This window comes from Muntiacus reevesi, chromosome 17, assembly GCF_963930625.1.
Source record: "Muntiacus reevesi chromosome 17, mMunRee1.1, whole genome shotgun sequence".
Classification (NCBI taxonomy): Eukaryota; Metazoa; Chordata; class Mammalia; order Artiodactyla; family Cervidae; genus Muntiacus; species Muntiacus reevesi.
In genome coordinates, this window is record NC_089265.1 from 52,277,220 (window position 1) to 52,297,756 (window position 20,537).

Genomic DNA, 20,537 nt, shown 5'->3' on the forward strand with positions numbered 1-20,537 from the left:
TCATTTAACTTTGTCTGTTTTCAGCATTTTGTATATGTAAATGATCCCATTATGTCCAATACAAATGTATTTAACCGTGGCCCTTTGGAATCACAAACTTAAATATATTTTTCCCTTATTTTACATAGAGGTGAGTTTAGGAATATCCCTTCTCTAATTTCTTTTTTTTTTTTGCCTATCGTTAGGCCAGCGATGTATCAAAAATCACAATAACTATGTATAAAGGGAGCAAATAGGATCCATTAGATTAAAATTTTTTAAAATTTATTTTTGTATTTTTGGCCGTGCTGGGTCTTTATTGCTTGTGCAGGCTTTCTCTGAGATGAGCAGGGGCTCCTCTTCATTGCAGTGTGTGAGCCTCTCACTGTGGTGGCCTCGCTCCTTGCGGAGCACAGGCTCTAGGTACACAGGCTTCAGTAGTTGGGGCGTGTGAGCCCTAGAGCTCGGGCTCTGTAGTTGCAGTGGATGGGCTGAGTTGCTGCATGGCATGTGGAATCGCCTTGGAGCAGGAATCACACCCACGTCCCCTGCGCTGGCAGGTAAGTTCTTATCCACCGTGCCACCAGCGAAGTCCAGGACCCCTTAGATTTTACCCCACTGTCTTGTCTTGTTTTTTAAAGTGTAGAGTTTCTCAGCACCAATTTAAATGAGACTTTGATTTAGTAACTCATCAAGGGTTGGATAAAATTTCAATTGAGTAATGCTAATATAGAAGTTGGAGCCAGGCCAACATGATTTGAGTGTCAAGGGACCACCCGTAATTATTATGACCTGACCAGAGATATCAAGCCTTGTCTTTTTAAACCACCTAAAGTGAAGGGGGAAACATGCCAAGGAGAGAAAAGTTATGCCAGTTTGGCCTTACATGCCCTAAACTTGCTGTCTGGGTTGAGTCAATGGAAAGAACATGGGCTTTGTAGACAAACCTTAGATTGAATTCTGGTTGTTGCATTTATAACCTTGAGGCCTTGAGCATTTTACTTAACCTCTCTGAGTCTCAGTTTCCTTTCCATAAAGCAGGGATTATATCTCCCCTGCAGTGCTGTTTGTAAAGATAAAATGAAATACAATGACTCACGTTTGATCACTGGGCCAGCACAGGGTGGCTATTCCAGAGCCGTCCACTTCTTTGCTCCCTTTTCTTTCTGAGCATGTCAAATTAATGGTGGCAGTGTTTTTAGCCAGCTATTTAAATAGCTACTTAATTATGCTGAAATTCACTAGACCTTTAATGCTGGGAATAAAAATGTTCATGAAAGTTATAGAGAGGGGGCCTGAATTAAAACAGGATCTGTTCTTATAACATTCCTCTCAATTTTCTGCTTTTTGGACAAGAGAAGGAAATACCATTAGCCCATGGAAAAGAAATTGTTCTGATCTCCCTCCCCCGCTTATTTTATTTATTTTAATCTAATCTAATTTAATCCAATTAAATTTAATTTTACTTTATTTTATTTTAGTTTTTTGGCAGAATAGAGAACTTTAGTCAGAGCTTTAGAGAGCACAACAAATTTGCCATCTTCATTCCCTTCCCAGAGCAGACCTTGAGGTTGATGTGGGCAAATCTGACGACTGTCTTCTGTAAACCAGAGAGAAGGGGTGCAGTTGTACCGGTCAGCGTGTAAAATACCATGCCGTCCATATAGAACGCGATGTGCAAAGTACCAGTGGAGCTTGACATTCAAGGCACTTTAACACCTGTTTCCATAGCTACACTGCAATCCAGACATTTGAGAGGCAGGCCTGCCTCTGCCAGGCCTGTCATCCCAGGGAAATAAATTAAGAAAACTGATGACAAGGACTGGATTATACAATTTCTTTAAAGTACAAAGTAGACCTGAAATCTAACTGGGAACGAACAGAGTTCAGACAGAATGGATAAACCCCATTTCCGGTAACCTTTGTGAGAAACTCGGAAAGCCGCCTTCTTTATACATTTTGTTCCCCAGCTCCCAGAAGCAGCATCATATGTTACACCTGGCAGTGGTATTTGTGGCACCATATTTTTCTTATTTTTAAGAGGTGATACCATATTTTTTTAAATGGAAGTTTGGAAAAAATAAACAGATGGGAAGATCCTGGTGGATGGGGGGCGGGGAGCACGGCGGGGAGAGAGAAGGAGAGAAAGCTGGAGGGAGGCAAGTGCTAAAGGGCAAAGCTTTGGTAGCAGACACTGTGATATTTGCATATTCACAGTATGTTTCTGGCCGAGAGCACGTTTTCTGGAGTTCTGTCTGTGTTTCTAGGCCTCTATATTTATCCGCGTCTCTGGCTACATATGTAAGACTAAGTTTAGAGTCGCTGTGTTTGCTGGGTGCTTTACAGCGGTACTTGGAGAATTCCATGTTAAACAGGCCCTGGCAACAGACGGGCTGCTGTCACGCAGGAGGGGACACCGCAGAAGGAGGCAGAGCCCTGGGCTCAGTTCCGTGCGTGGCACGGCGGTCAGTGACAGACAGGGCCTTCCAGCATTATCTTCCTCGAGTGTTTCTGAGCCAGTTCTCTTATTTTTGGATTCCCTTTCATTCCAAATGAAAGCAGTTTGATAATAAAGTCAGACTATGTTCTATAGGAACAACTACCCTTCTTTGAAAGACCCTTACCAAGCCTTTGTTTTTTTTTTAATACCACATATGTTAGGGAAATTTTGAGTTGTATAATTCTAGTGAGAAATCAAATAATGTCTGCTTGCCTGTGTCCTAGTTATTTACTTATTTATTTTGGTAGATAAGCAGGAGAGAATGTTGTTTGTGAAGGAATGAAGGTAAGGAGAGAATGAGTTAGAAGAAAGGATTACATTGCTAAGAGAATAGATCTTAAATGTTCTCACTGCAAAAAAAAAAGAAAGGTAATTATGTGATGTGATACAGCTGTTAATTGATTCTATGGTGGTAACCATTTTGCAATATATAACTGTATCAAATCAATACATTGTACACCTTAAACTTATACAATTGTTGTTCTATCACTGTTGTGTCCAACTCTTGTTGGGTCCAACTCTTTGCAATCCCATGGACTGCAGCACACCAGACTTCCCTGTCCTTCATTATCTCCCAGAGTTTACTCAACACGTCCGTTGAGTTGATGATGCTAACTATCTATCTCATCCTCTGCCACTCTCTTCTCCTTTTGCCTTCAGTCTTTCCCAGCTTCAGGGTCTTTCCCAGTGAGTCAGCTCTTCACATCAGGTGGCCAAAATATTGGAGCTTCAGTATCAGTCCTTCCAATGAATATTCAGGGTTGATTTCCTTTAGGATTGATTAGTTAGACCTCCTTGCTCTCCAAGGGACTCTCAAGACTCTTCTTCAGCATCACTGAAAGCATCAATTCTTTGGCACTCAGCCTTCTTTATGGTCTAACTCTCACATCCGTACATGACTGCTGGAAAAACCATAGCTTTGACTAGGTGAACCTTTGTTGGCAAAGTGATGTCTTTACTTTTTAATACTCTGTCTAGGTTTGTTACAGTTTTCCTTTCAAGGAACAAGCATCTTGATTTCATGGTTGTAGTCATAAGTCCACAGTGATTTTGGAGCCCAAGAAAATAAAATCTATCATTGCTTCCACTTTTTACCTTTCTACTTGCCATGAAGTGATAGGACTGGATGCCATGATCTTAGTTTTTGGAATGTTGAGTTTTAAGCCAGCTTTTTCACTGATCTCTTGCACTTTCATCAAGAGGCTCTTGAGTTCCTCTTCATTTTCTGCCTTTAGAACACTAAGAAAAGTGTACAAAAGTAAAAACCAATTAACCACAAACTCATTCCCATGATGACTAGTGGCCACATCTCAGGGAGAGCACGTATCCTTGTAATAATCCTTCTTTTTTTCCCCAGCTTTATTGATATGTATATCAATACATCATGTACAATGTTAAGTATCTCCTATTTGTGGTTTTAAATCCAGTATTTTATTTAAAGCTGGATTTGCAAAGGAAAATTTGCCAGTGAGTTTGCTTCCTATTAGATAAATTTACCTCTTTTTCCAAATTGAAAAATAAATGATTAAAATTATGCAGTAAAATTACAAACATGTGAAAAGTAAAGGAACTCATATATTATTGGCCTGACGGGTTATGTGTATGTACTCGTGTGCATGCCACCATATCAAAGTAATCATTGTGGCAGAACATGTGGGTGGGGTCCCCAAGATCAACCCAAGTTTTGATGGTTTGCTAGGAGAACTCATGGGACTCAGTATATAGTCATACTCATGGTTGTGATTTATTACAGTGAAAGAATATCAGCAAGGGAAAATGCACCAGAGGCAAGGTCCACAGGAGACCAGATACAAACTTCCAAGAGTCCTTTCCTAGTAGGTCACACGGATATTCTTGGTTCCCCCAGCAGTTGTATAAAATGTTGTCTTCCAGGAAGTGCATTAGAAACAGAAAATTCCAAAGTGCCCCCCAATTTTCTTGGGCAGTGGTCATGAAGGCACCCTGTTCCCACATATACCTAAATTCCAGACTCCTGGAAGGAAAGTGGGTGTTCAGCATGAACCATGTTTTTTGCACAAGGAGTTTAAAGACACTGATTTGTTCTTATTAGTTAGTATGTAGGAATTCTCCCTAAATCCAAGTTCACAGATAGCAGCCAAAGGCCAACCTTGCAAGCAGGCCTTTAGGGTAGCAGTCTCAGGCCTGCTGTAATCTTTTTGTTTTGCAGTTAGGCAGAGAGGCTCTGATGGTAGACTTTCCTGCAAGCCTTCAGTGCTTAGGAAGAATGGGTGCTGCATTATAAGGCTGTGGACCTTCACGAGGTCAGCTCTGCGAGGAGGGGTGATCTGGTGGGAGAAGCCGAGGTGTGTGGCTCACTGGTCCAGAAGCGGGCAACTCAGCCGAGTCAGGGTCTGCAGCCAGCAGGAGGAAGGGGAGACCATGTTATCTGGGGAATCGCATCCAGAGCATTTCCCAGAGCAAGAGAAGGGACCTCAGACAACACTAGAGGCCAGTAGGAAGTACAGTGACCAGAAAGAGAAGAGTGATCTCTATGGCAGCAAATATCCAAGCATCAGCATAAGCCCAGCAGACCTCATTCCTTCAGTGTCTGGGGAGCATCTGAGGTGCCCTCTCTCCTCCTGTTCTCAGAAGCTCTTTGGAAGATAAACAGTGGAATGGAAAGACTGTTAGGTCATAGGCCATTGCTTTAAGCCAGACTGCATATTGTATACATTTTTCTTCTGGCTAGTCAGGGTGGGCATTTGAGGAACAAGCAAGATTAGATACTGAATAATAACATACATTTTCTCCTACATCATCATCATAGTATAAGTGAAACTCTATGTTTTTATTATTCTAGTATTTTTTCTTTAATTTATGAAAAAGGATATTATAGTCTGAAGTTAATTACTGTTTCACTACCCCAAAGCATTTCCCCCCTTTTAGGCATCTTGGAAAAATAAGAATGTATTGTTTCTAAATAATGGTGTTTTCCAATGTGCTCAAGATTCAAAATCTAAGGTGGATCCCAAATATTCATTATAAAACTCTTTCAAATAGCAACCTAACTCTAATATTCTTGCCTGAGAAATCCCACGGACAGAGGAGCCTGGCAGGCTAAAGTTCCACAAAAGAGTTGGACACAATTTAGTGACTAAACAACAAAGTAAAATGCATGATAGTCTTCAAAGGTGGCAGCCAACAATCTCTTGTCTCCCTATGTGGGCAAGCTGCTTCACCCGCTAGCAAGAGATGTCCATCTCCTTAACTCTGGGCTAGCCCTTCTGATTGATGTGATTAATAGCATACAGCAAAAAAATCACATAATACCAGTTCTGGGCCTAGCCCTTATGAAGCCTGATAGTTTCCCCTTTTCTCTAGGGAAGTCAGCTGCCATGTCATAAATGCAACTACCCGCAGACCTCCATGCTGTGAATATATCCATTAGATAATTGGCAAGGCCACAGGGAGGAGCCCTGCGAAGCCCCACCAACAGTAAGAAGTGAGGCCCCAGACCTAGACCTGCAGTTGAACTGTCCAGGTCACTCTTAGTCATTTATGTTAACTCAGCTGAGACGCTCTTGCTGTCCAAATTCCTGAAAACAGATTCAGGAGCAAAGGAAATATTTATTATTTTGTTTCACTGAATTTGGGGGTAGTTTGTTTTGCAGCAGTAGATAACTGAAACATGTAAGTCAGCATTTTGTGCACTGCCAAAACTAAAAAGGTAATCTTCAAGAAAATAAACACAAACATTCCTTGTTATCTACATGAAATAGTTTTATTCCAGACTTTTAGAGTCAAATGATCCCTACAAATAGCCTTCACATCATTTTGACATTAAAATCTTCTGCAGCTTTTGACAGTACTAATTTGGGGGCATCAAAATTTACTGTCTGTTTCATCAGGTAGGGGGTAGCAAAAAGCATTAATATTCAGATATCATTAAGTGTTAGTCGCTCAGTCGTGTCTGAGTCTTTGTGACCCTATGGACTGTAGCCAGCCAGGCTCCTCTGTCCATGGGATTCTCCAAGCAAGAGTACTAGAATGGATTACCATTTAAAGGTATCATTACTGATAACATTATCATTGTTTACAACATTGCCTAAGAAAACATTTTTTACTTTTTATGATAGAATTTTCTTTCAAAAATATCTCAAAGTAGGAAATTCAGATAGCACAGCCCCCATGTATCCTTCAGTTAATTCCAACAATTACCAATGTTCTGCCATTTTCTTCTGAAGATAGTCTTATGACTGTCTTCTCACAGGCAGCTTCCCTCCTGGACACTGCTATCTCCCTCATGGCAGAAACTGGAAAATGGGAAAGAGAAGGTAAGAGGAAGTAGAAGGGAAGGAGGAAAGTGTTATGCCATTGAAAACTGGAGGACTTCTATTCACATCCTAATTCTGTTTTCTTTCATCAGAAGATTTCCTTTCCACTTACCACCTTAGTTATTGGTACATGGAGAAATACTGCCTCCAAAATTGAAATGAAGCGATCTGCCTTACTAAATTCCTAGCCATGGCCATGGTTCAGGCTTTAATAAGTGCTTCTGATATAAACACTTCCAGAAACCGTTTTCTGAAAGGGTGTCCCCCTGCAGAAAAGTTTAAACACAATCTAAATGAGATTTCAAACATAGATTTACAATAGTGTCATGACAAAAGCTGCAGCTTAAAATGTTTCAGGAGTTGCTGTGGGTTTTCAACCGAGAACGTGGTGTGTGTTGTACATTAGCTGTTTAATGTGTTCAGTTGTTGAATCCAGAACTGCTTGGAAGGTTTAAATGTTGGCAGCCACGAAAACAAACACTTGTTCACGTTCCCGGAGCCTAAAAGAAATGAAAGCAAACTTAATAGAAGTCAGGCTTAATCATTTTTCTTCATATGACTAATAAAGTTGTGAAAGATCAAGCTTGAGTTTTACATTGAAGGGGTTATCCTCGTCATCACATCTGGGTTACAAAGCACAACCCTGTGTTTCTTCTCTGTGGTTATAAAATGGAAACCGAACTTCTATATAGTCCGTGGTCTCCACGTGTGACCACCGTGGGCTTAATGAGAATCAGGCGGTGGGCCAAAAGGAAATTTAATCCTCTCTCTCTCTCTCTTCCTCTCCTTTTTGGGAAATCTGTGTCAGAGCCATGTTTGCCTTGGGGTCAGAGTTTTCTCTGGCAGTTTATGGATGCATGGAGATAGAGTGGGACAGAGCAGAGCATAAAATTGGGTGACTGTAAGTAGGTAAAATCAGAATTTGCTGATAGAAGGCTGGTCAGCATTTTGGCTGGCCTAACATTAATGGTCTTGGAAAGATTTTGTAAGGCTGAGCTGATTTGGTTTGCTACTAAAACTATGTTAGACTCTGAGTGTTGAGATATAGATCGTAACTATTTTATAGGTACTTTCCACTGAGGTAAAAGGCTTCTATTTATCATATGTTGCTTTACAAAGGTTGTTCTTTGAAGAATTTGATTCTCCTGGGAACACAAATAGGGCTGTGAGGTACAACAGCACTTTCGGTGCCCCATTTCCTAACAAGGGTGTGGGTGTGAAAGCATACCGCAATCGAAGAGGGGATATCTTGGTTTGTGACTAACTTAACTCTTGCAAGACCTGTTGTTAAGTAGCTCAATATACTTGGATTCATTCTATGATGTCTAGTGTCTTTCTTGTTGTTCATTTGCTCAGTCGTGTCCAACTCTTTGTGACCCCGTGGACTGTGGCACACCAGACTTCCCTGTCCTTCACTATCTCCCGGAGTCTGGTCAAACCCAGGCATTATATACCAAATGGCACAATAAAATCTCTACTGTCTACCTGATAAGATTGTCTTAAAAAATGAAAAGACATCAGCTAGTGCCTTGAAATCATTTTGAAAAAGTTCAAGTCAAATATGAAGGCCTGGTTGTCTATATCAGTGTTATTTACAGCATGCCTACCTCATGCAGAGCCGAGCCTTTGGAGGATAAGTTTCAGAGACATACCAGATACCCCTACTAATATAAATGAGATTGTAATCCTTAAATAAATCGTTTGTTCCCGAGACTAGGAAGTTAGACAAAAGTGAAATAAACACATGGATTTTATCATTATTTTTTCTTTGCTATTGGCATTCACTGCTAAATCAACAGATATTTGATCTTTATTCAAAGCATACATATGCCTCGTGCACAAACCTACACACACACCTACAACACATACACACACACCTTTACACACTCAAACACTGGATTTCTACCAGGGGAAATATATCACCCTAAGAATTTACTCCTTCTGCTTTTGTTTTCCATTACAGTATAATGAACCACCCCAAACTGGAATAGCCTGAAACAATAACCATGTTATTGCCTGTGACTCTGTGAGTGAGGAACTGTGGCGGGGTCAGCGGGGGAGGACCCAAAGTGGCCTCACTCACATGTGTGCGATTTGGTGCTGGCTGTTGGCTGGGGCCCTTCCGTCTCCTTCATGCCGCTTCTCTCTCCGTGTGTTTCCTCATCCTCAGCAACTGTCTCTTCATGCAGCCTGTTCTGGAGAAGGAGGCAGGACATCTTTCCGTGATGGCTCACTTCCAAAGGGACAAAGAGAAGCTGCAAGATCTCTTAAGGCTGAGACTCAGGACCAGCAACAAGGATAACCTTCCTCCTGACTCCTTGTATGAGAAAAATAAACTCCTGAATGTTTGTACTGTTCTCGTGGGGGTATTCTGTTCTGTGGCTGAGTAACTGCTTTGGCCACAATGCTAAATGCTGGCTTATCTAGCTGTTGAACTTGCTCTTTCTGCATCCTTCTTTGTTGTTAGCATCAAAGACAAAAGCTTTCCTGAGGCAGCCAGGAATATCACCATCTGGATGACTGTTTCAGATAAGAAGAGGTGGCATCCCACCATTTTGTTTGCTTTGTTTTGGGCTAACTCGTTGTTAATAAGAAAATTTAATTAAACAGATCATCTCTGTTGCCCTGAGAATGATGGTTCTTGTAGGTGAATTTGGTAAGAAGGGACTGTCCCATGAATTTCAAAAAGGATGCTGCAGAGAAAGAAACAGTATGAATTAAGTGGTAACAAGCAGCATTAATATTCATGACAGCCTTCAAAAGAACCTTAAAGAAAATGGAGGCAGTCAAAGCTAATGGATTATTTTCGTAAAATTTACCTCAGTAGACAGTTTTGTAGAGAATCAATCTGATATCAGTATGATCATAAGATTCTCACTGCACGATCTTCCTCAAATATCAGAGCTGAGAACAGGAATAAAATAAACCATATATACCTTCTTGCTTGGGTACTTGTTAGTTAAATCACATCTTAGTTGGACTGCATGAAATCTGATGGGCCACAAAACAGCAGATGTGTGTATTGAAAATCAAGACAGAAATTAGCTACTTTATTGTAGTTTGTTCTCACTAACCCTCTTCCCAAGGCTTCTGAACTTCAAAAGGGATGCTAATTCATTATTAGAAAATTGATCCAAGGACATGAGAACTTGAAAAAAACAAAAACAGATCACATGAAAATGTTTGGCTGTTGTCTCTGGCTTTGTGACAAAAAGCTTTCTTCCTATGACTGGATGGCTCTGGGAGGAATCAGCTTAAGAGAAAGTGTAGAGCAGGGCATAGGAGCTAAAGAAGCCAAGTGTCACTTAAAAAGATAGTCCAGGGAGGTATTCCAGCCTCGAGTGTTAGCCTGTCTTCCTTTTCTCCCTCCCCCCAGCCCCATCTTCCCTCGTTCTCTTGCACTTTAGATGTTTATCTCCAGGTGGGCATAAAGATGTGTCCAAGTTGTCTGGTCTGGTTTAACTTGGTCTGTGGATTTCCATCCAGGAAGCCCTGTCTATCCAGGGCTATGTAGTAAGCTTAAGTCCAAGATCATCTCCTCAGAGAGGAACTGGAAAACTGCTTAGAGAGACAAAGTCAGTGTTGTTAACATTGCTAAAGAAAAACCCGCTTTCTGTCGACTGGTCACACTTTCCATTATGGTCATATATAGGCGTACGATGCTCTTTTCAGCCTTTGCTACTGGTTTCTTCTCATGTTCATGCTTTGGTAAAGTTCTAGTGCTTGGTTTGAGCCTTTGCGCCTTGATCATTTCCTCGGATGAATATTTTTAGGTCTGTGGCTTTAAATATCTATCTTTATGCTAAAAACTCGCAATTTGTATCTTCAAAACCAGACTTCCCTGAGAACTCCAGGATCCTGGATCTAAGTACCACTTGACATCTTCTTTTAAATGTTGATAGGTATCTTAAACTTAACATATTTTAAAGAATCACTTGATGAACAATCTCCTTGCACACACATACACACACCTACCCAGCCACCCACCCTTCTTCTTCCAGGCCATCCTCTTATCAGTAAATGCTCCCCCTACCCTCATCCGCTCAGTTATTCAAACCAAATATCTAGGAGTCATTTCTTATTTTTCTCTTTTACTTACCTCCAAATTGATTCTGTGAGCATTCAAGACAATTCAGTCTCTAAAATATATTTGGAATCTATTTTCTTTTCCACATTTTTACTACTGATACCTTAGTCTAAGTCTCTAAACTATCATTTCAAGTGAATTTTGCCACTAGCTTAATAAATGTTTTCCCTACTTTTTCTCTTGCTGTCTATTGTCAGTCCCCTACTCAAGAGTTAAAGTGGTCTCTTGAAGAAGCTAAGTCTGATCATACCACTCCTCTGTGTAAAATCATCTGATATTTTCTTAGCATGTATAGAATACGATCTTAGTGTTTAAAGCCCACATGATCAGATCCACCCACAGCTCACCCACCTCACCCTCCACTTCCTGGCTGCCAGCTCATTGTACTTCCATCTGGTGCTCTCTCCCCAGTGCCTCAGGCGCAGCAAGTGTGTTCCTGCCTTAGGTCATTCACGTCTGCTGTCCCCTTTGTCTGGAATACTTTCCCTCCAAATTCCTTTATGGATAGACTCTTCTTGTGATTTGATTGAGGAGATGGCATGTGAAATGACAGTCTTTTTCCAGCCCCCTTCTTTCATCGTCTTAGAGCACTTCACACTGTCTGAAATTGGTTATGGATTCTCTCTCCTGGTAGAATGCAGGCTCTTTTAGAACAGGGACCTCATCTGTTTACTTCTTCACTGAATCTCCAACACCTAGGATACTGTCTGGTACATACTGTTTCCTCATTAAATACTTGTTGATTATAACCTTTTCAACAGAGTGCCTAAAAGATGTTTGACTCATATTTGTTAGGTGAATGAATGCTACATACAAGTTATGCATGATGCTTGCCTGTACTGTTCTTGGAAGGAATTCTTCTCCATAACCCCTGCACCCCACCCCACTCTATTTGACTAAGTCTTTCTGATTTGAGACTTTAGCCAATATATACGTATTGTCGATATATAGATTCCAGAGCAAGAAATATGTGGGGCATTTTGTTCAATCAGATATTTGCCTGAACATATCTCACTGGACCTTGGTAATTTACCTTAATGGAGAGTTCTAATAATAATCTATATTGCTTGCCACTACTTTATACTAGATGTCAAATGCTCTTCCCACATTTTCTTCTAGGTCTAGGATTGTGCACATGTCTGTTGTGTTTTGTTTTTGTTATGTAATGTAGAAGAGTTGCCAGCAGTATTTGTGTAAACTCTCTCCCATGCTCAGTGAGTCAAAGGCTAAGAGTCTGACTTGACTTGTCTGAAAGATTTCTGCCACCATAAAAGAGAAATCCCATGGGGTTACAGAGTTGGATGCAACTGAGCAACTGAACAACAAAAAAAGAACAATCATTTTTGTGACTAAATTCTTTGCCATTTCTCTTGAACTGTGCAAAAAAGCTTTCCTTACTTATTAATATTGGCCCTTAAGCTTTTTGCATTGTTAAAAGAAAGTTGTTTTATTTCTTTCTAAATTCCTGGCATTTGAAACCATGGAACCATTGTGATTCCATTTTCTAAATACTCGCATTTGGGAAATTTGATGCAAATTCAGTTTTGGAGTAGTAAGATGCCTCAAACCACATGCTATGGTTGAACTCAGTTTGGGATGAAATTTTGTCTTTAAAGGAAATTTTTAAAAATCTGTGAATTAATTGGTTTGTTCTATAATGTAATGAAAATTGAAAAATGATACATGAGAGATGAGAAAATATTGCAGATTCTTATTGCTTCTTAATTGGCAATTTTCATTTGGCACCCCACTTCAGTACTCTTGCCTGGAAAATCCCATGGATAGAGGAGCCTGGTGGGCTGCAGTCCATGGGGTCGCTAAGGGTTGGACATGACTGAGTCGACTTCACTTTCACTTTTCACTTTCATGCACTGGAGAAGGAAATGACAACCCACTCCCGTGTTCTTGCCTGGAGAATCCCAGGAACGGGGGAGCCTAGTGGGCTGCTGTCTATGGGGTCGCACAGAGTCGGACACGACTGAAGCGACTTAGCAGCAGTAGCAGCAGCATTTAAAATTTTAAAAATCAAGAATTTATTTGTGTTTAAAATAGGAATGAGACAAATTCATGGATTTCATATATAAATATGCATATATACATATATATGTGGAGCTTCCCTGGTGACTAAGCTGATAAAGAATCTACCTGCAATGCAGGACACCCAGGTTCAATCCCTGGGTCGGGAAGATCCCCTGGAGAAGGACGTGGCAACCCACTCCAGTATTATTGCTTGGAGAATCCCATGAACAGAGGAGCCTGGTGGGCTATGGTTTGTGGGATTGCAGAGAGTCAGACATGACTGAGTGACTAAGCACACACTCGTGTATGTATACGCACACACACACACACACACACACACACACAGAGTGTATATCTATGTATGTGTTTATATTGTGTATAAAAGAGTTATTTTTTTTGCCCTGTGCTATAAATCTTTAGCCAGAAATCTTTAAGATGTGTTACTTGGCCATTTTTTGGCTTTTTCAGCTAAGAGGACTGACACTAGAAATGGATCCAGATTTCCATAATGTGATCTTGAAATGGTTCCTGTTATGGAGCATGTCTTGTTTGGAGGTATTGTGTTTCCCAGATTGCTGTCAGAACCCATGCTATCATGGGAAGTGGATAGAATAGGGGATCTATTTGTTCCAAGTTCTAATACTATCCTTACTATTAACTGTATATGTTTATAGAAAAACTACAGTCTTCTGGGTCTCAGAATTTCCCTAGCTTGTTCTTTAGAAAAATCTTCTGGAAGATATTATTATGCTTTTCATTAAGAAAGATTTCTATAAGCAAAAAGTCATGGAAATGCTGAATAATATCCCTGGTATAATCTTGGAAATTCACTAGGAATATTTTCATATTAAAGGCTCTAGAAGTATAGTAAGAAAAATAAAACTGATCTTAAAAAACTCAGAATTTCCAAAATATTTTTGCTTCATAGAACTTTCATTTAACATTTTCTTCAGAACACCTCTGAAATCTTATAAATTAACTGTTCTGCAGTAATCCTGCTTAGATAATGTCATAATATTCAAGACTTGGGTTTTTTCAAACCCTAAGAGTTGATGATTCTTTATATCAAAATTATAAAAATAATATCTCAGAATAAAACAAGAGACTGAACTTTCAGAATTTCCTCAAATTTATTCTCATAATGTGATATCATTAATCAATAAAATGTAAAACTTTCTCTTATCATGCACCTCAACCAAAAACCTAGAAATCACCTCAGCTTAAGGTTTCTTTTAAAATTCTGATTATGTGGTACAGAAAAGCATGCAAAAAGGCTGCAGTGAGAAGTTTGAGAATATGTAACTATTTTTCCTGATTTTATGGTGTGATTTCCTCCTTTGGGACTCCAAATAATGTATTTGTCATGATATTGCTTTCAAAAGAAGAGAAGAATGATCACCTCAAATCAAATGATGACAGTTTCATGGGAGAAAAGGGGTCTTTAGTTTGTGTTTGGCTCTTATTATGATAGAATTGCTGTGGATCCATTTGAACTGGCCATGCCTAAGAGACTCAGTCATTTGTGATACCATAATGTTTACCCTCCTGGACTAGTTCCTTTAAGCAGGAAATTAGTTAGCTGTCTCTGTGCTCCCAGAGCTTGACCAGGCACTAGCAATGTGAATGTCAGTAAGGCTTAGTCCCTGCACACCGTGATTAATATTATGTAAATGTGTGAGTATGCACAGACTGGGGAGAGAGAAGAGAAGAGAAATATAATAAAACAAGAAAACCAAAGTAAACCAAGAAAGAATCCTTAAGTAGAAACTGAGAAAAGTTGTTATCACTGGAAGACAAGGGGCCCAAAGATATGTGACGTGTTTGCTGTAGAAAGAAAAGCCAGAAAAGCAAATCTCAGTAGTTAATGGATCCAGTATTAAAACCTGTATCAGATAATCCCAGAATCTAAAAGATAAGGGATCCCTGAAGCTTATTAACCAGCCTTTGTACAGAAAAGTACACTAAAGTTCAAGTCACAAAGCTGATTTGTGGCAGAAACAAAACCAGAATCTAGGGCTTCTGACTTTGAGCAAATTTTTTCTTTCCATTGTGGAATTATTTGGGGATACTGTGACTTTTCTTTAAACTATCATACATAATTTGAAGTGAGTAGACCATTGTTTGTAGTTAGAAAATGAGTTTCAGTGATGCTTACTCTAATGAGATTTGAGTTATAGCCCATTAAATAGCTATTTAAAGAATGTCCATATTGGAGGAACTAGAGTTCCACTTGCATAGGAAAAAGAAAAAAAAAAAAAAAAAAGCAGGTGATTCAAGACACATGAAGAAGGAAAAACTGACCTGGTCTCTGATGATATATGGAATCAGTGGGCAGAAAGGAAGGAAGACATCAAAACTAATTCAGTATTTCATTTTCCAGTGACTAGAAGAATGTTGATGGTATTGCCAGCTGCATGTGGCCTATTGGGGTAGGGAAGTGATGCTGGTGTCTGCAAGGGCTAGGCTGCATCTGTAGATTAGAGAAGGAAACTGGACAAGAGAGAGTCTCTGAAGGGAGAACTGATGCCCCTGACTATATAGGATGCATAATGAATGAGGCGAAACAAATTTAAAAATGATGATAATTAGGGAAGGGCTTTTGGCTTGTTATAGGGATGGAGGTCATGGAGGACCTTGGGAACAAACCTTGAACTCTATTATATTTACAGACTGCTATAAATAATCATAAAATATTTGTCTAGAAGGAATATGGAAAGACAATCAAAAATTTTTTTCTGCTTCTAAAAACATAACCTCTTAGGCTTTAACAATGGATAATACAGAGTTTATGATTTTGTCATGTTTTTAATGATTTTCCTTGGTAAGTATCTAATGATCATTTTGTTCCACATGCATAACTCTGGTCCCTCTTTTCTATTTGTTCTATTTTCTTTAATATATATTGAGAGAGGATGACCAATAAGCCCCATTTCTCTCCCTAAAGGCAATAGGGAGATAACTCCCTTTTGGCCTTCTATCCTCAAGTCCGAATTGTACAATTCCATGAAGATTTCCTCATGGATGTGATGTGCCAACTGCAATGGTACTATTTTGTTGGTTCAGCTTCAGTTTCTACCATATTTTAATTTAAGAGTCAATAACTATTTGTAGTTCTCTTGTTTTTCTTTTTTTAAAAAAAGGCACCATTCAAGTGATTGGTGAGTAAGTTGTGTTTCCTACAAGTTCTGGCCTTATTTATGTAGCTAGAAAGAACCCTTTTGAATGTCTTAAAGGAGGCACTTCTGTTTGTTTAGGTCAGTTTGATATTCAACATATAAAGCCTCCTGTGAATCCCCCTGCCTAGATTAGAGAGAAACACTTTTTCCTTCCTTTGCCAGACACAAGCAGTTGCTTTGGAGAATGTGTAAATAATTTTTTGAAACACATTTTCAATCTCCTCCCCCAGCACTGCTCTTTTCTTTCCGATTTAAAGACTAGTTTGGCACCACAATTTCTTGGGACCAAGAAACACATTTCCCAGCTCGAAGATTCCCACAGTTGACAAAGCCTACTACTTAACATTATTATTTTGAATCCACAATAAGAAATTGATCCATGGATAATTTTAATAGGTATCTGAGAAGATAAAGGGAAAATGGATAAACTGGGACTTCCCTGGGGTCTAGTGGCTAGGAGTTCACCCTCCCAATGCAGGTGGCCCGGGTTCCATCCCTGATCAGGGAACTAGATCCCACATTCCAGGTGGCACTAGTGATAAAGAACCCGCCTGCCAATTCAGGAGGTGCCAGAGACATGGGTTCCATCGCAGCATTGAGAAGATCCCTGGAGGAAGGCATGGCGACCCACTCCAGTATTTTTGCCTGGAGAATCCCATGGACAGAGGAACCTTGCTGGCTGCAATCCATGGGGTCGTGAAGAGTCAGACATGTCTGAAGTGACCTAGCATTCACGGGTGAGAAAATACAAGCAGGGTGTCAAATTCCTGTCGTTGGCAATATGTATCTCTTTTCCTACATATATTGGCCATTTTGTGTGTGTGAGGTTTCTCATCATGGATATATTACAGATATTTGTAAGAGAAATGAGAGGACAAAAGTTATTTTACTTATAGGCAATTCAAATTCCTCCTGCAAAGAATTTTAGCATCACATAAAAAAGCTAAAATACCAGTAGTCTCACTTCAAATCCTGCATATCCTTGCAAGTACCTGAAATTCTCATGTCCTCTCCACCCCACCTCCCACCCCTGTCCCTCAAATGATTCCTTTATTCCTTCCAATACATTTTGGTCAACTCGGCTCTTTTCTGTCCTTAAAAAAGTAAGGTGTGCATCTGTTTCCTGGACTCTTAGTAACTTGCTTTGTCTTTGTTTAAAGCATGTAAATATTTAGTTTGTGAACAAAATATGTAACTGCTGATTCTGTTCTATTAGAAAGGTACTATGTGATATACTGTTTACTGTGGCTTATTTCTAAAACAACAGAATAAGCCATACATATTGGGGTGAAACAGTGGAGTAAAGGGACAGTTAATTGACTTTTGACAATCTGAGGGAGCTAGATTCACTTGACCACTCTTCATGGAGTTGATGAACTTTATTATATTGCTAGTACCATGTAGGAGGGAGTCCTTTTAGTCTGGGCTATTAATTTGATTGTTTATAGTGGTTTTTATTAAAGCGTGTTCAGAGGACCAGCCGCAGCAGAATAACCAAGGGCTTTTGAAAATGACAGCTTCATATGTTCCACCTGTTGTTCAGTCACTAAGTTGTGACCTCCTATTTGCCACCCCAGGGACTCAGCACGCCAGGCTTCCCTGTCCTTCACTGCCTCCCAGAGCTTGCTCAAGCTCGTGTCCATTGAGTCAGTGATGCCATCCAACCATCTCATCCTCTGTCACCCCCTTCTCTTCTTGCCTTTAGTTTTTCCCAGCATCAGGGTCTTTTCCAGTGAGTCGGCTTTTTGCATCAGGTGGCCCAAGTATTGGAGCTTCAGCTTCAGCATCTGTCCTTCCAATGAATATCTACTTGAATCTGGTTATATCACTGTTTCTGAAGGAGGATCCTTCTGCATCTTTTCTTCCAGTATTATTCTGATGTAATTAGCAGACAGCATGCTGTAAGTTCAAGGTGTTCAGCAATGATTTGATTTACATACATCATGAAATGATTATCGCAATAATTTTAATGACTGTCTGTTATCTCATATAGATTCAAAATTAAAGAAAGTATTTTGTGGTAATTCAAGATTTACCCTCTTATCAACTTTCATATATAACATACAGCAATGTTAAGTACATTTATCATATTGTACATTATATTCATTACTGAAATTTTGTATCTTTGACTGCCTTTATTCAATTCCTGCCACCCGCCCCCCTCCCCAGCCCATTCCACCTCTGGTAACCACAAATCTAATCTTTTGTAAGATTTCATTTGTTTTTGAGGTATAATTGACCTATAACACTATTTTAGCTATTTTTACTCAACCTTGTGATTTGGTGTACCTGTACATTTCAAAATGATCAAGAGGATAAATCTAATTGTATGTAAACATACAAAGATGTTGCATAGTTATTGACTGTATTCCCAATGCTGTACATTTCATGCCAGTGGCTCATTTATTATGCAACTGGAAGTTTGTACCGCTTAATCTCCCTCACTCATATCTTTTCTCCCTCCTCATCCCCTTTAGCAATCACTTGTCTGTTCTCTATATCTATAAATCTCTTTCCATTTTGTTATGTTTGTTCATTTGTTTATCAGATTCTACATATAGGTGAAATCATACAGTACTTGTCATTCTCTGACTTAATTCAGTTAGCATAATACCTTCTAGGTTCATCTTTGTTGTCATAAATGGCAAGGTTTCATTTTTTATGGCTGTGTAATAATTCTTTATATATATTTATTTATATATGTCATATCTTCTTTATCCATTCATCTATTGGCAGACACTTAGGTTACTTTCATATCTGTGTGCATGCTAAGTCACTTCAGTCGTATCCAACTCTTTGCGATCCTATGAACTGTAGCTTGCCAGGCTCCTCTGTCCACAGGATTCTCTAGGCAGGAATACTGGAGTGGGTTGCCATGTCCGTCTCCAGAGGATCTTCCTGATGCAGGAATCAAACCTGCATCTCTTGTGTCTCCTGCATCGGCAGGGGGGCTTCTTCACCACTAGTGCTACCTGGGATTAATGCTGCAGTGAATATCAGAGTGCATATATCTTTTCTAGTTAGTGTTTTTCTTTTCTCTGGGTAAACCCCAGGAATGGAATTGCTGAATCTTGCAATAGTTCTATTTTTAATTTTTTGAGAAATCTCCATTCTATTTTCCATACAGTGGCTGTACCAGTGTACATCCCCATTAACAGGGCATGATGAAGAATAAAAATCATGGCTCAGCCAATGGGAACTTAAATGGCATTTTTCTTGTTACCTGAACTTTGACTGCACCTCCAAAATTGAGAACAAATGATGTTTAAGCCACAGATTAAAAAAACCAAGAACAGTGAGGAAGCACCAAGGAGCAGCCCTCAAATCAGTCTAAAGACCCTGGCCCGCCACTCCCTGGGAGGGTAGAGAAGACTTGCAGGGAAGTCGATGGAAGGGACAGAGGCAGATTCTCTTCAGAAGTGGGGTGCCAGCCACTGGGGCATCCTGTGCCCTTCTGATGGGCTCAGCGGGACAGGTGAGGGGGTGGGCTTCCCTGGCACCATTTGGAGAGCACGGCCTTGGGTGTCTAGGGGTGCAGGAGTGGCCCAAGGGAGTGGGAGGAGAGCCATGAGGAGCATGCAGGCAGGGTGCAGACCGTGAGTGTCTGGCCGTGGGCTCGGGTGTGTCCTGGGATGGTCAGCTGGAAGTCAGGGCTAAGGGGACCGTGAGCCACAAGTCAGAGGTGACATCAGCCAGGTTAGGGGGCTGCAGCCAGGGGCCCCCAGGGAACACATTTTTCCCGAAAGAGCTCCAGGAAGAAAGGGGTATTAGACACCTGCCATGTCCTTGGTGCCTGCAAGTCTGGATCACAGGGAAACAGAACACAGGGCATGATGAGGCTTCGCTTTTCTCCTCATTCTCACCAGTCTTTGTGGTCTTTCTGGTAACAGCCATTCTAACAAGTGTAAGGCTATATCTCATTGCTATTTTGATTTGACATTGCCTCTGTGATTCCTGATGCTGATGATCTTTTCATGTGCCTGTTGGCCATATGAATATCTTCTTTGGAAAAAGGTCTATTCGTATTCTCTATTTTTTTAATCATGCTGTTTCTTGTTTTGCTGTTGAATTGTATGTCTCTTTTATATATTTTACATATTAACCCCTTGTCAGCTATATCATTTTCAAATATCTTCTCTTTCAGTAAGTGGCCTGTTTGTTTTGTAGATGGTTTCTTTTGTGTGCGAAGCTTTTAACTTTGATGTGGTCCCACTTGTTTTTTTTGTTTGTTTGTTTGTTTCTCTTGCCTGAGGAGACATATTCCCCCAAATAATACTAAAACTGATGCCAACGCACATACTACCTGTTTTTCTTTAGAAGTTATAGTTAGTTTCATGTCTTACATCTAATTCTTTAATCAATTTTAAAATTATTTTTGTGCATGGTGTGAGAGAGCAATTCCGTTTGTTTATTTCACTCCTAACTGTCCCAACATTGAGGAGGCTGTCTTTTCCCCATTTTTAATTTCTTGCCTCCTTTGT